Raw genomic sequence first — 16,869 nt, 5'->3', positions numbered from 1 at the left:
ACATCATCCAACTCATCTCATCTCCGTCACATCTCATCTTTAAAAATCACTCACATCATCCAATAATATGGTGACAACTCATTTTATCTCATTAACATTTCATTTCCACCTATTTCCTCCAAAAAAAAAAGCTAGAAAATCGATTTTCCTTAAGTGTGGATCACATCATCCAATAATATAATGACAACTCATCTCATCTCATATATTTTTTTATTTTTATGAATGAACCAAACACAAGAAAAGAACCTATTACAGGAAATAGGTTTGTTATAATTTATTTCCTTTTTTTAGTCAACCAAACAATCTCAAAACAAATTTTCTTAAAAAATCACCCACATCATCCAATAATAATGTGATAACTCATCTCTCATTCTTTGATTTTCTTCTTTTTTTTAGCCAACCAAACAATATCAAAACAATTTTTCTTAAAAATAGGTTTCCTATTCTTTGATTTCCCTCTTTCGTTAGGCAAACAAACAGCCCCTTAATATGAAGTAGAAGACATGCATTATTCAAAAAAATTCATGGGGAGTTCTTAGGTATGGTAAAATTGCACCTCCACTGTAGTACAAGTCACAAAATTAAAGTGGTTATGGTTTTATCTTCTTATGTAATTGAAGCTTTGCTTCGTCATAAACCAAATAGGTAAGTCAAGTGGCTACTTCCAATGAGGGATAGAACAAAGGTAAGCAACTCACTCCAAAAAAGGGAACAATAGTGGCACATATCCTTGCACATAATGATCACATACCACACTTTGGGGGGAAATAGCTAGTTTTTTTTAATCACTTTTCTTGTATACGAGCTCCATCTACATAAACACATGCAACTAACATGCCTTTTCTCCCAAAATGTCCATTAAACTTACTATCACATTCCTATGATTAAAAATAAAGCGCCCTCGCAATCATTTTCAATAAATATGAAGAAAGGACAAGGTTTAGAAAGGCAAGTCCCATAGATTGCCCTCTCCTATTGCCAATTGTCACTTGTTGCATCCATCTCCAAGCCCTAGTGTGGGGTACACGACTTGATAGAAAACCATAAGCCAACTAAAATGCCATCATAAGTGGAAGGAATACGTTTATAAAGAGACAACAACTTGTGGCGTGGTGAAAAAATTAATGCTAAAGACATCACTCCGTATAGAAGAAAAAAAAATCAAACAAGCATAAAAAGGGGTCCCTTTTATATGTTTTAAAATTAATCATCTTTAAAATTGAATTTAAACATGTATTAGACTCTTCTTACTCTATATGATTTTTCTATAGGGGTCCCTTTTATATGTTTTCTCCTCCTGTTGTGGTCCTTTTGAAACGGACGTAGACCTTACAAACAAAGAGAAATGGGCTGGGTTAGCTCAAGTTTTAATGTATCATAAAGCATGGGACCTCTAAAGTTAACCAAGGCTCTCTATTAATAATTGAGAATTATTGATAATAACAATAAACAATTTGGAAGATTAAGAAAAAGGGGGAAAAATAATTAAAAGGGCTCCTCTCCCTTTCCAACCCCAAATCCTATCACCATCGCATGTGGTGGGTTGGGTTCACCCCCACAACTGGACCCCCTACTCTTATTTATTCATCAAATTAGCCCAATACCAAAATACAAATCAGAAAGAGGACCCAATATAAATAAATAAAAATGATTAATATAATTCGAAACCCCAACCAAACACATAATTAGTCCCAACGACACCGTATACTATATAATACCAATTTTTGCATTGGAAGTTTCCCTCTCTTTCTTGTTGCTGTTGTTGGTCTTATTCTTGCTTGCTTGTAAATAATGTATTCCTCTTTTCTCTTTGTAAATAACGAATATTTCCAGGGGCATTTTGGTAATCTCACGAAGAGAAAGGAGCGCGGTGCGGTATACCCTTTCGTCTCCTCGAGTTATGCGACGCCGTCGCAGGCGCAGGCGGCGGCGGCGGCGTCGACGGCAGCGAATGTCGTCGATCCTCCGGCAACATCACGCCGGTGCCCCTTTTCTTCGCCAAGCACGAACGTTGCGTCCCCATTCTCTTTATGCCCACCAAACTAAAAAATAAAAGAGAGAAACAAAAAATATCAGGAAACGGACTGGAAAGTAAATGCAAATGGGAATGTGGGGTGGATTGGTACTTTGCAGCCGAAGGGAGCAGAAACGGAAGGGATCGAGGAGGGATCGCGCGCAGATCTCGCACGCGTGCGGCACGCGGCGCCTTTCCGGCGCTGGCACGTGGCTGCGGCCGCTCGTTGAGAACAGCACACGTTGCGCTGTTGATGACTAGGTCTGCACGCCGCGATGCTCGAGGACCTTCTGGATCTCGGACACCCTCACAACGTCGTGGTAAGACGACCGCCGAATCTAAAATTACGGAAACCGCCCCGAAATATCAGCGTTTGCCATTGGGTCCTAGAATCGGTTTTTTTTCCTCTTTTGTTGGGGGAAAATGTGGGGTTGGGGGTGCTGACCTGGATGACGCGGTGGCCGGAGTGGCGGTGGGAGCGGCAGTAGAAGCCAGAATCGCGCGGATTCGGGGCAATCGAGGCAGTTACATGTTGCATTCGCTGCGGGCGGCGTCGGCAGTGATCTCGGCAAGTCGAGAAGAATTGGGGTCGTCAGAATGGCTCCAGCCATGGCGCAACTAATCTCGCCCGTCACTCGCCGATTCGTCATTTTTATCAGAGATCGAATATTTTGAAGGAGAGAGAGAGAGAGAGACGGAGAGAGAGACGAGATGGAGGGCGGCGAGGTTTACAGCTCAACAAAACTGAAACAAGGCTCAAAGGAGGTGAGAGAGAGAGAGAGAGAGAGAGAGAAGAGAGAGAGGATATTAACGTTCTGGGCTTTTTGTTTGAGGACCCAAAGTTCTACCTTAATTTTGATTTTGGATCCCCAACTGGCCAATCGTTTTTCTAAACCCCAAACAACATAATGAATATTTTTTAACTTTTTTTGCTAATTCATTACTTGGTCTTTTTGCAATGCTCTTCTTTGATACAACGACTTCATTTGTGTTTTGATCTTTCCTAAAGTATCGTAAAGAATCTCTATGAATATGAATCACAAACTTGAAGAAACAAATGTTGTATGTTTACAACGGTTATTTTTTAGGTTTTGAAGTATGTTTGACAACTTTGGACTATAATTTACTTAGCTTACACTCTACAAATGGCTTTAGAAGCCGAGTGATTATAATCTAACATATTTGATAAATTTAACAGCTTATAATCTATTTTCAATTGTAGAGTATTTGGCAAATGAGCGTTTGTCAAAATGATCAAAAATGAGTTGGAGATGAGAACCGGTGCTTTTAAATTTTCTTAAATGTTATGGGTGGGTTCATCTTTTACTTTGTCATATCATATGGCTTTTAAGCCACCAAAAAAATAAGGTAGGGTAACTCATCTCATTTATTTTTGGTTTATAAGTTTAAATAAACCGTTTATCAAATATGTCTCGGCGACTTATAAGCTCTAGAAATGGATTATAAGTCACTTTGATCAATTGCATGCTCCAATTACTATTTTTTTTAAATATCAAAAATGGTTTAAAATAAAACATTTATTTATTTTGGGTTTAAGTATAATTTTGGAGGCCGATGGGCCTAAAATTGTATTAGCATGAACAGTGGGCTTATCAATAAAAAAAGCCTAACGTTTTTGGACAGAGGCGAGGAATTTGACGGTTAGGATTTGAGAGGGTTGATGAAAAGCAATGTAACCCGTTGGATGAGACTCACGCTACTTGGGTCTGCTCCTTTGCGTCCCTCTCCTTACACGCTGCGTCGGCAGCTAAGCTACGTAAGGACCATTCCCCCCAGATCCGCTGTGGATCTTCAAACAGACAGTGCGGGATTTTTGGTGACGTGTCGATTTTCGAAGGGTATTAGAGATGGGCCCCGCTTGTTGCAGGATGTTTTGTGTTTGGTTATAGTAGCGGATAGGAGGCGGTTGGGTGTGGGTAGGGAGGGTCGGAAAGATGGCCTTTCGAGTCCAGGGTGGAAAGGACTACGTGGATTACACGTGTATGAGGTAGGCACGTGAGGTGACCCGAACCGGAGAGGAGGTTACATGAAATGACGAAATTGACCTTGAGACTTTGGTGGGGTAGACTTGAAAGAAATGTGTCAATTTAAGTCTAATTTCTTTCAAGGTTCTTTTGACTTTGTTTTCCATTTTTCAAATTGTTTAATAAGTCTCTTATGACTGAGGTAGACCCTCATTTTGTCAATTAATTCTGTCAAATTAATAAATTTGCTATTTAATATTTTATTTTTTTAAATTATTTTGTCAAATCTCATTTGTCATCTATTCATAGTTTTTCCATTTTGCGTTTGAAGTAGGAAGGCATGAGTAGAAATGCTATTTCCTTCAAACAAAACAAATAGTAGTGATACTTTTCACCATTATCCTAAGTTAGCTAAGTAGTTGGATATGTTGAAGTTGTAGACTTCTCTATTTTGAATTAGCAATTAAGAAACTTTTCTGACTTCGCTACTTTTAATTAGCAATGAAGAAACTTTTCTTTCTATTATTATTTTATTTTTATTTTTATTTATTTATTTTTATTTTGGTTTTGGTTAGGCTAGGAAAAATCCTCACGATCCTTCGAACCATGTGTATAACTAGGGCTGGGCGTATTCGGTTCGGTTCGGTTTTAAGCCCAATCCGCATCCAATCCGAATTTTTCGGATTCTCAAAACTCTCATCCAGATCCAGATTTTTTCCCCTTCATCCGAATATTCGGCCTAACCAAAATTCGGTTCGGTTCGGTTCGGTTTCGGTTTTGAACCGAATTAACTCCATTTCACAAAAATCTGGGTAAGTTTTAGTTATATCCAAAACTGAAAAGAAGCAATCAAAACTGAAAAGAAACAATCAAAACTGTACTAAGCCACTTAATCAAATTGTATGATCTGAATATAACTAGCTTAATACACTAGGAGGACCATGTAATTATGTAGCCTTTTTTAGAGAAAGAACAATGTTTGGCAGGCACACACACCTTTTGATGATTTTCGTTAATTTTTAGCTGCCTTTTTCTCATCAAGAATTATCTTATATCCTTGACAGCCTATACTATAGGTTAATTTGATATCCAGCACCAGCAAGCTGTATTCATGTTATCACTGAAATTTGACCAAAACACTAAATTTATCCTTCAACCTCAACATCTTGTATTGATTTACGGAAATCTCACTTAACTATATCAGCGTACTCAAATATATGTTAGTATAAACTCCACCCCACAATTCTTAAATGCTAAACATTCAGCCATAAATTTTCTTCACACCCAAGGCTCCCAGCTACTTTTTGTTTAAGAATTCGGTTCGGTTTTTTTTGGGCGGTTCAGGGGTTCAAACCGGATCCAAACCGGTTTAATTCGGTTCGGAAGGTTTAGAGACTTCTTCTCATCTATTTAATTCGGTTCGGTTAACCGATCCGTTTTTTCGGGTGGTTTTTTCGGTTGAACCGGTTTGTTTCGGTTTTTGCCCACCCCTATGTATAACACCCTCAATCGTGCCTATAAGGCACCACCAAAAACATGGTCTCAAGTATATCATGAAATTAAATTCGTATCGGTGTCATTCAGGAGAGTCAAACATGATATCTTGAAGTACTACTCATACTCCTCTTGGGTTCAATTAAGAAACTATTACTAGTAAAACAATTACATAGAGATAGCGTGTACTGCTGGAAGATGAAATAAATTTTATCTTCTGTTGTTAAGAATCATTTATTCCTTATAACGGGACATTAAAAAAATTTTGACACGTGGATTTTTTTTTTTAACGTAGACTAAGTTATTAACTCACCTTGTTTGACCATCTTTATTTTATTTCTTTTTCTTTCTTAAGTCTAGTTTTGTAATATCCATCAACGACTAATAAAATAATTTATTTCCTTGTGAACTTTTTAGTGTAATAAATTGGATTTTTCTAGGTTAACTAAAAATATAAGAAAAGATTACAAGTCAATGCTCCAATAAAGGAGATAGAAAACAAAATAACACATGAGCTGATTGTTAGTTTTTATTTTTATTTATTTGTGGTTTAAAAAATAAAAAAAATCATTTTTTATAAATAAAGAGTTGGTGTCTCTCTGTTTTTTAATTTATGTTTTGGAGGTTTTAAAAGTTTAATGACCATGAATTAAGTGTGGTATTAGATGGAGAAGCAAGTGGTGTATGATAATTATGGCTAGTAATTGTCAAGAATAAGGCTTTTGGGAGAAGAGAGACTTTTGAGAGAAAAGAGACCTTTTGGGAAGAGAAGCGACTTATTTTATTCATTGTATTAAACTGCTTAAATACAAGAGTAAAAGGAGAAGTTCTAGAATCCTAATCGATGTTGGACTAAAATAAAGGAAAGCAGATACCCTAATACTACTATATCTAACACCCCCCGTCAAACTCATTGTTGGTAGAGAACTGTGAGTTTGGATAAACGAGTAAATTTTTTCATAGATGGTTGTTAGCATGGCTTTGCGAGAGGTGGTTGAATTAGAACACATCGGTGGTTGGAATTGCAAGCGGTGAGATCATGTTATTGTAGTGGTGATCGATAGTCATGCACCATGGTTGCGAGAGGGCAGACCTGTAATTACGTGAGAAGGAGCGATGCCTGATCTTACAAGCGGTGAGGTATGATATTGTAGCAGTGATCAACGATCACGCACAGTGGTCGTGAGAGGGCTGTCCTGCGGTCGCAAAAAGAGGCACGGTGACCAGATCTTGCAAGCGTTAGTTCATGGAAAGCGCTTGACTGAAGAGAAGTTGGTTGGAGGCTGGCCAAGGAGCGAGAAATCTTGCTAAGACAATTCGCCGAACACCTTGTGTGCATGCAATGAATAGTTTGTGTAATTACACCAATCAGAGTAGTGGTTGTGATGGCATGCAAATGTTTGCGGTGGAGGAATTGCTAGGGTTTCGCAACGCAAGAGTATGCAGCGGTATGGTCTGGATGAGGGTTGAAGCCACAAGGACGATGACGACCAGCGGGTCCGACCTGGAAGTGTGAAGACTCAAGAACGATGACAACCACCAAGTTGAACGTCGATGAGGAAGGTTATCCTTGGTAGCAGTGACAGCCAAGAAGAGGTCGTTGTCGAAATTGGTGTCGAAGAAGTGAGGTTCAAGATGAACAATAACTCCGCGGGTGAACAGTGTCAAAGCAGCAAGGTTCAAGATGAACAGTAAGTCGAATAGGATAGTAGCTCGCGGGTGAATAGTACGCCCATATGAACAATATCATTTGGCAAAGATTAGGGCAAGGGTTTTATAGTGAGCAGAGGATGATGAGAGGTTGTAAGTGATGGGGTGGTCAAAGTTGAATCGGGTGTCAAGGCCATCGAGAGGAAGCATGGAGTTTTAGGCAAACCCCCTCAGTAGCTCGATGTAGAGAAAGAAGAAAGAAGTCTCTCTAGGATCAAGAGGATGACTCTGATACCATGTTAAGAATAAAGCTTTTGGGAGAAGAGAGACTTTTGAGAGAAAAAAAGACTTTTTTGGGAAAAAGAGACTTGTTTTATTTATTGTATTACTACTTAAATACAAGAGTAAGAGGAGAGGTCCTAGAATCCTAATTGATGTGAGACTAAAATAAAGAAAAGCAGATATCCTAATACTACTATATCTAACAGTAATGTCCTACATTGAGGTGACGCGTTAAGAACTCTCGTATAAATAGCTCCAATATCATACAAGTGAGGCATGCAATCTAAATCAAGTCTAGCTGAATGGTAACAAGCTAATCACTTATAAATTATTATTTTTTACTTTGATGAGCTTGAAAATGTTCTTATATACCAGAAGCAGGAAGAACTATCTTGAAAATTACTAAAGTCAAGATTAGCATTATGTTTAATATGGGTTTAATATTCAATTCATAGATTAAATTATTTATTTAATTTTATGAGCTATACGAACAAATACAAGTGATTAATGCCTTTGCTAAATTTTTTTTAGTTCTCACATGATTACATACTCAGATATATATATGTAGAAGAATCTTTTGTAGCCTTGCTTAGAACTTTTACTATTTGTACATTCATTTTAAGTTGCATCTAATAGTAAATATTTTTTTTGATATATCATTGCAAAATCCCCAACAGGTAATGCAATATACATATCCAATGTGTGATGATGAGACTGCAAAATCCCCAATGGGTAATGCAAGATATTTACAGTAAAACTAATTTTTTCCCTCATAGTATATTGGTAATTCTTCATGAATCTACAACAGGTAAGTGAGAGTTATCGATTATTATGACTAATAATCTAGTTACAATTCCCCAATAGGTAAGTAACTTAATCAATGTCATATGAATAAATTTTAGGTGTTTTTTCCTACACCTAGCGGTGGATCTGCGTTTGCTGATATACTAAAACCAAAGCTTTTAGATGACACCAACTATATGGATTGGAAGCAAATGGTTGATATCTTATTGTCCTTTTATAGATATAAGGACATTGTGATTGTAGATAAACTACCTAGCTTACCCCATCCATTGACTAATGATGAAGAAAAGGTCAAATATGAGGAGGACTTATAGAAGTATAATAATTGGAAGTTAGCTAATGATGTTTCTAAGTCTTATGTTCTTAGTGGTCTGAATAAGACACTTCGCATGACATATTTTCATACTAAGACTACTAAGGAGATTTTAGACAAGTTAGAGACAAAGTATGGAAAGAAGTCTGATTTTCATATTAATAATTTATGGAAGAAGTTCACTAGAGCCAAGTGTGAAGAGGGAGCTGATGTTAAAAGCATGTGAATGATATTGTAGTCATAGCAGACGAGTTAATGTTTCATGGTCGAACTATGGATGAGAGAACTATAGTTTCAACAATTTTCAATTCACTTTCTGAATCCTATAAGTACATAGAGAACTTTTATACCTTGGCTAAAACTGATTGGTCTATTGAGCATTTGATTAACAAGTTTAGCCACCAAAAAGATAGAAATTCAGTTAAAATACATGTTGATGTTAGTAAGTCAAATCCATCTGCCACCAATGTGGAGTTGAAGCCAAAACACACTAAGAATTTTTAAAAATAAAGGTAAGAAGCTCCAATTTTACGGGAATAATTGGAGGAGTTTTAACCAGAAGGGAAACATGAAAATTGAACAAAGAGTGGTATGCTTTCATTGCAATAAGCTAGGACACATAAGAAAGGATTGTAGGAGCTTCAAAAATTGGTTGAACCAGAAAGATTCTAAACTACATGAGTCACTACTTCTTGAAGCTTGTGTATGTTATGTTAAACCTTTAAGTTTGTGGGTTGATTCTAGTACAACTGTTCATGTGTGTAATGATTTTCAGGGGTCCAAGAAAATTAGAAAGTGTTGGTCTTTTTATTTTGATGATGTTTTAACAAACAATTTACAACTAATATTGTTTGTCTAGTTTTTTGTATTTTTTTAAATTTTTGTATTTAATCTAGGCAAACAATAGGTTCGATGATGGATAAAATCGAGCATTCACGATCATATCCAATGGAGGTTGTAGGGATATCGGTATGAAGCAATGCAATTCAAGTTAAAGATCTAAGTTCAAACTTCATCCGCAAGTTTACCAAGTCGTACTTATTGAAGACCTTCATCAAGCTTGGGTAATTTAGTTTAGGATTTATATTATGTGTGTTGATACTTTAAGCTCAATCATATACACACATACACATTTTAGTTTTGTATATATATATATATATATATATATATATATATATTGGTTTAGCTATATAGATATGAAACAATATATATATCTTCATATACACTTTTATATGTTTTATATTCTATTGTATTTGGAAAAATTTTGTGTTTTTGGTTTATAGACTTAACAACTATAGTTTATACTTTTTATCAAGTCTATAAACTATTTTACAAAGTTTCAAAACTTGGTTTATGTCAAAACATCAAAATTTAAGTATCTCATGTTTTCATGTTTTGGATATATTTGCAAAATGATGATATTTTACAAATGGGAGATGCTTTTTCAAAACTAGTTTTTGTAACATGTTCATTTTCATGTTTACAATCATTTCTCAAAGTTTTATATTTTTTCTAAATTTATTTGCTATTTTTTAAATAGGTTTAAAATTTAGTTTTACTGTTCATAACAGGCTGATAACACGTTATCAGTCAACTAATAGATGTGTTCAGTCGACTGAAGAAATCTTTTGGAATAAGCAACAGTTTCTGTTTTATTCTGGTCGATTGACCAGTCGACTGATGAGGTTATCAGTCGCCTGATCGTGTTCTTTAGTCGACCGATGAGTTGCCAGTTCCTTGTAACGGTCAGCTCATCAGTCGACTAATCAGTCGACCGACGGCAAAACGGTTAGTTTTTCCAGATTTTCTTGTTGTTGTTATCTTGTCTTTTTGTAACGTTTTCTCTTGGTTTTTGGGGTTGTTTCATGAGCCTATATATACCCCATGCCCTCATACTTCTGAGGTTACTCAAGAAAGTTTTTAAACAAGTTTTAAAAGGGTGTTTAAGTTTTGTTTAAGTTTATTTAAGAGTTTGTTTGTAAAGAAACTTTCACAAGAGCTTGGGGAGATCATCTATTGGTGTTTGAGCATTCAACTCTTCTCCTTCTCTCTCTTGTTATCTATAGAGAAGTTTTTCTAAACTCTTATCTAGCTATTTATTGGTTTGATTTTCATTTCCTTAAAGCTAGATTTATTTGAGTTTAATTTGTTTTATTAAATCTCATTATTACACACACCCACTTGAGCTTTTAGTATTTTTATACATAGTATAATTAGGGTTGTGAGAGATTGTAACTTTAAGTTGTACTTAATTGAGTTCTCACATTGTTTAGAGAATAATCATTTGCTTTGTGAGCTTAATTGTGAGTTACACTTTGTAATACATTTGTACACCGAGAGAAGTATGTGGTGAGAGATAGGGTCATCCCAAGAGGAGTGGGGTAGATAGTAATGCCTAGAGGTAGGTTGTAATTCCTAACACTTGATGGAGATACGGGCTAGAGACCAACACTTAGAGGGTGTAGAGTGTGATTGCAAGAGATTGGATTGTAAAGTTTTTGGTGAGCTCGAAAACCGAGTGTGAGGTGTAAACATTTTTGGGTGAGCGTTAAAAACCCGGTGTGATAGTGGATTTCTCCCTGGGAGTGGGGAGCGGAGACGTAGGACGGAAGGTCCGAACTCCGTTATCATATTGCTTGTTTGAGTTTGGTTTGGCGCACTTATATTTGTGTTCATCTTTATTGTCATTCTCTCATTGTTTATTTCATCCACTATATTGTCTATGTTTGTATTGCCCTTGTTTAGTTTAATATCCTTGCACATATATTGCTTGTATCATATTTGGTAGGATATTTGCTAATTAGTTTAAATTGACATTTAAATCAGATTAGATTAGCATAAACCCTATTCACCCCCCTCTAGGGTTCTTTCCTAGTGGCATAAGGATGTTTTCAGAAAGATTGCAGATGAGAAAAAATTTATTTACATAGGAAATGATGATAAAGTATCAGTAAAAAGAGTTAGAATTTATCATTTGAATTTGGACAATGATAGAGTTTTAAATTTAAAAGGTTGTCTCTGTGTTCCAATAATAAGGAGAAACCTTTTGTCTGTTTCTTGTTTGGAAAATTTAGGATTTGCCTTTTATTTTAAAAATGAAAAATTTGTGATGTACAAAGATAATGAAATAACATTACATGGCTTCATAAATTTTGATATGTATCAATATCTGTTATGCGGGAATGTAGTGTGTGAAGTTAATAGTTCATCTATGTTGTTCTCAAATAAATATTACATCTGGCATTTATGACTTGGTCATATTTGTAAAGATAGAATTGATAGCCTCATTAAGAATGGTCTATTAGATAACGTTAAAGTAAAAGAATTTCCTACTTGTGAAAGTTATTTATTTGGAAAAATGACTAAAACACCATTTTCGAATAAAGCTAGAAGAACTAAAAATGTCCTTGAGATGATTCATTATGATATTTGTGTACCCATGAGTGTGCAAATAAGAAATGATCTTTAATTTATTGCATTTGTTGATGATTATTCTAAATATGGAAAATCGTATATATTACATAAAAAAGTAAAGCTCTGAAAGTTTTTAAAGACTTAAAAGTAGAAGTTAAATATGCTACAGGAATAATAATTAAAACTTTTCATTCAGACCAAGGTGGAGAGTATCAATCTTAATTATCTTCTGAATTCTGTAAAGAAAATGATATTGTACATCTTTTTAGCATGCCTCATTCTCCTGAATAGAACAGAATTGTGGAAAGACGTAACAAAATATTACTTGATATGGTGACATCTATGATGACGCTTGCAAACTTATCAACCTCTTTGTGGGGTGAAGCACTTCTTACCGCTATTCTTGTTCTAAATAGAGTGCCATTAAAATCAGTTGAAAAGATCCCTTATGAACTTTGGTGTGGGAAGAAACCCTCTTTAAATTATATAAAAGTTTTGGGTTATGTTGCATATGTTCTTATTCCTGATTCCAGTAGAGATAAACATAGTGCTAAAACAAAAGGATATTTGTTTGTTGGCTATCCTCAATATTTGAAACTTGAAAGGGTACAGATTATATGATCCAATAGATAAAAGCATTATTGAAAGTGGACGTGTGAAGTTTCTTAAAGATAAGTTTGATTGTGATGAATTTCTTGGTGAGAAAGTTTTTCTTAAGAAAGATGGTGAGCATCAATCTAATATTCCTTCTATTCTAGTTGCTCAAAATGAGGGAAGGACTATTAGGAGCCACTGAGGAAAGATAACAGAGAGAAGAAGCCAAGTTCGTTACTTTCCTCAGCAAATTACCATACTTATGCTAGGGAAGTATTTGAGAGAATTGTTGGATTTAAATCCAATATATGAGTCAATATATTAAATAGATATGTATTATATGCTATCAATTAAGGTTAACCTATTAAAGTGATCTAATTTAGGATTTGAGCTTTTAATGCATAATTAAAAGTATGTGCCTCCTATGTTTATAGACTAAAATATAATTGCTAATTTTATGATGGGCTGAATTGATAATTATGAATAATTGCTTCAGTTATAAATAGGGTTGTGGTTTCCTAAATCTCTATGTAGAATCTCTTTCTGATTTTTCATATTTATAAGGGTTAGAGTTTCTCTAAGGAAAATATACACGTACAAGATTTAGAAAATCTATATCTCAAAACTAGGGGTGCATTCGGTCCGGATACGGCTCAGATATGATGCTTATCATATCCATATCCGCTTACCCATCTCGGATACGGATATGGATACGGATATACCTTGGTAAGAAAAATTTATAACCATATCCGCTAAAATCAGATACGGTTACGGATATACATGCAGATATACAAGCAGATATGCATGCAGATATAAAACAGATATGAGAAAAACATAGTTCATGTGATGCAAAAGAGTTTGTTAATATGTCCATTATAATTGAAAAGTTAAGATTAGACAACTTGATCATCAAAATTAACCACAAATCCATAATCTAAAAATCGAAACTATCATAAGAGTATGACTAATATGTATTCGGATATTTCAGATACGAATACGGATATTTCACTACAAAACCATATCCGTAACCATATTCTATCGGTTATAGATTTAAGTAACCATATTCGTATCCTAACGGATACGGTTACAGATATTTTCTCGGATACGGATACGGTTTAGCACCCCTACTCAAAACTCAAGAATCACATCCTACTCCATGGATTTGGGTATGGTTCCGTATCTTTTTAATTATCTTAATAGTTTGACATAAACAATCTTGGGATTAATTAGAGTTTTATCTATAAAAGTAAAAGTTTTCTTCTGCACTAACAAGAATAAGATTTAATGAAGATGCCTCAGATCTAAGATCATGTAAAGAACTTGTTTCTGATATTGATGTAGAGAAGTGGGATTTAGCAATGAAAGGAGAGATAAGTTCTATGTACAAGAATGAAGTGTGGAGACTAGTTGATGTATCTGAGTCAATTAAGCCTATTAAGTGCAAGTGAGTTTTTACTAGAAAAAGAAATGTCGAGGGAGATGTTGAAAGGTTCAAAGCTCGGTTGGTGGCAAAAGGATTCACTCAACAATATGTAGTTGATTATGGTGAAAAAATTTCTCCAGTTGCTGGGATTTAGTCTATCAAAGTGATATTAGCTTTAGTTGCATATTATGATTATGAGCATTTTCAGATGGATGTTAAAACAACTTTTCTGAATGGAAATATTTCTGAAGAGACATATATAGAGTGACCTTGGGTTTTGTTAAAAGTGGAAATGAAGATAAATTATGTAAGTTGAAGAAGCCTATTTATAGTTTGAAGCAAGCATCTCGGTGGTGGAATATAAGATTTCATGAGACAATGGAAGAGTATGGTTTCATTCAAAATTCTGAGGATTATTGTGTATATGTCAAAACAGTGGGAGCTAAAATTGCTTTGTTCACTCTATATGTGGATGATATTCTTCTAGCTGGAAATAATGTACCTCTTCTTATGAAGACTGAAGAATGATTTTTCAACACCTTTGAGATGAAAGATCTTGGTAAAGCTTCGTATATTCTTGGCATTAAAATTCTGAGAGATAGATCTCAAAGAAAATTAAGTCTATCATAAGAAGTATATTAATACACTTTTACATCGTTTCAAAATGGATTATTATTCTGAAGGTAAAATCCCTTATGGAACAAAGAAGTTGACAACGAATGATTGTCCAAGCTCGATCTAAGATATACTTGATGAAATAATATTTCCTTATGCTTTAGCTGTGAGCAGTCTTATGTATACCTTAATGTGTACCGGACCAGATCTTGCTTATGCCGTGAGAGTTCTTAATAGATTTCAATCTATCCTAGGAAAGGGCACTGGGAATGTGTCAAGCAAGTCCTTAGGTACTTGAAGAGAATTAAGTCATTTGGTTTGACTTTGCAGTCTGAGGAGTTACAATTGATTGGCTATTCTGATTCAAACTTTTAAGGCTATGTTGATACAAGAAAATCTACATCTGGATTTATTTTTATATTTGTTGGTGTTGTTGGGTATGACCATCTATGAACCTTATTTGATAATAACATTTATGAACATTTTGATCTGTGTGTTGAGTTGTGCAGGTTGTAGGTTGAACGAAAAAGGATTCTGTATATATACGTATATGTTCGTTTATCTACATATAAAAATATATTAATAGATATTTTGTTATATTGTTAATTAGTAAATAGTATATAGATACGCAAGTATTTATATATATGTATTTATTAATTCAATTTATAACAAATATATAATTATATATATATATATATATGCATACTATTTCCAAAGCCCAAGAAAATTTATTTTACAAGATTTCCGCAAGGCCTTGTTCAAAGTCTGTAGGAAAAAACTCACACAAACAGGCCCCGCTAAGATTTACTGTGCATATCTCATCACTACAAGCCACATGTCTCCGATCTGTTCAGCATTGCGTCGATCGAGCGGTGCGCATCAAATGCGCGTGATTTCAGCTGCAAGCGGGCCCCACCTCACATGGGTGCACCGTTGAAGGGAGAGAGAAAAATAGGCAAAGGACCGTGGGAGGATATTTTAGCTAATAATTACGTGCCACGTAGCATATGAAGTGCAAAAAAAGTGGTACAAATACAAAGTCCTATATCTGTATGTGTACAGAGTGTTTTATGGGTGTTTTGACTTTTCTATAGCCCTAGAATGTGCCACATGTCATATCCAAGGGGCAGAATTAAACCCTAAGAAGTTTAGGGTTAGAAAAGCCTACTTAAAGGCTGTTAATGATGATAGGGAGTGTAATTAACAAAAAAAGAGAGCGGAATACAACAGAATTAGCATATACTCCTTCTTACGCAGGCTTTGCTAAAAAATTCATAGAAATTCTCAAAATCTCCGTTTTTCGATCCATCAGAAGTTGTATGAAGTAGACTCAGAGATGGATGCCCAAGACTAGTTTTACAGTGAATTCTGCTTCAAAAAATTCTAGATCAACTCGACAAAGATAACAGAATATGCAGATTCTCCTCCTTGCACAGACTTCACTAAAAAAATTCATAGAAATTCACAAAAATCTTCGTTTTGCGATCTGTTAGAAGCTATGCATAGTAGACTCAAAGATGGATGCATCAATACTAGTTTTACAGTGAGTGCTACTTCATAAAATTCTAGATCGATATGACAAAGACAATATTGAGCTTCTCTAAATTTTGTTCATTTTATTTTTATTCGTTATCGATTTGTATTGTCTTTTACGCTTATTTTGGACTCTAGATCTATTTTAGGTTGGGTTGCTGACTACGAGGTTGTAGTTCATGGGAATTGTTTGTAGATTCAGTTTTCATAGTGGTGGTAACTAACGAATCATGCCGGGGAGGATGATTGCGGTGGGTAGCCAATCTTACTGGATGTAAGGGGTTGTGAAATTATTTTGCTAGTGATTCTGGTTGCAGGACATAGGCGTGAAGGCTGAAGCTGGGTATATTTGTGTGTGCTTTATATTCTGTATTACTTTCTGCATATTATAACTACCTGCATTTATGATTTGATATATCTGCGTGGTTGTTTGGCTAAATTGAAAATTTATAAATTGGTCATAGCCTATTCACCCTCCCCTCTAGGCTATTCCTCGATCCAATAAGTGGTATCAGAGCCTAGTTTAGACTCATGATTATATTCTAATTCGAGATTAGGAAAGCCTATAATTACCATGGACACTAATGATAGTGCTTTTGCCGAGGGATAGTCAATTGCTAGGCCACCCAGATTTAATGGGACATATTATGCTTACTGGAAAGCTAGAATGAGAATCTACTTAGCGTCAGTTGACTTTGAAGTGTGGGATATAGCCGTTAAATGTTACACACCACCTGTTATACGTATT

General features: G+C 35.2%; 1 pseudogene; it reads right to left on the bottom strand.

Moving 5' to 3' along the window:
• On the bottom strand, positions 1,570 to 2,696 carry LOC109837611 (annotated as a pseudogene).

Source organism: Asparagus officinalis, chromosome 1 (assembly GCF_001876935.1).
Source record: "Asparagus officinalis chromosome 1, Aspof.V1, whole genome shotgun sequence".
Lineage (NCBI taxonomy): Eukaryota > Viridiplantae > Streptophyta > Magnoliopsida > Asparagales > Asparagaceae > Asparagus > Asparagus officinalis.
This window is presented reverse-complemented; position numbering and strand designations above follow the sequence as displayed.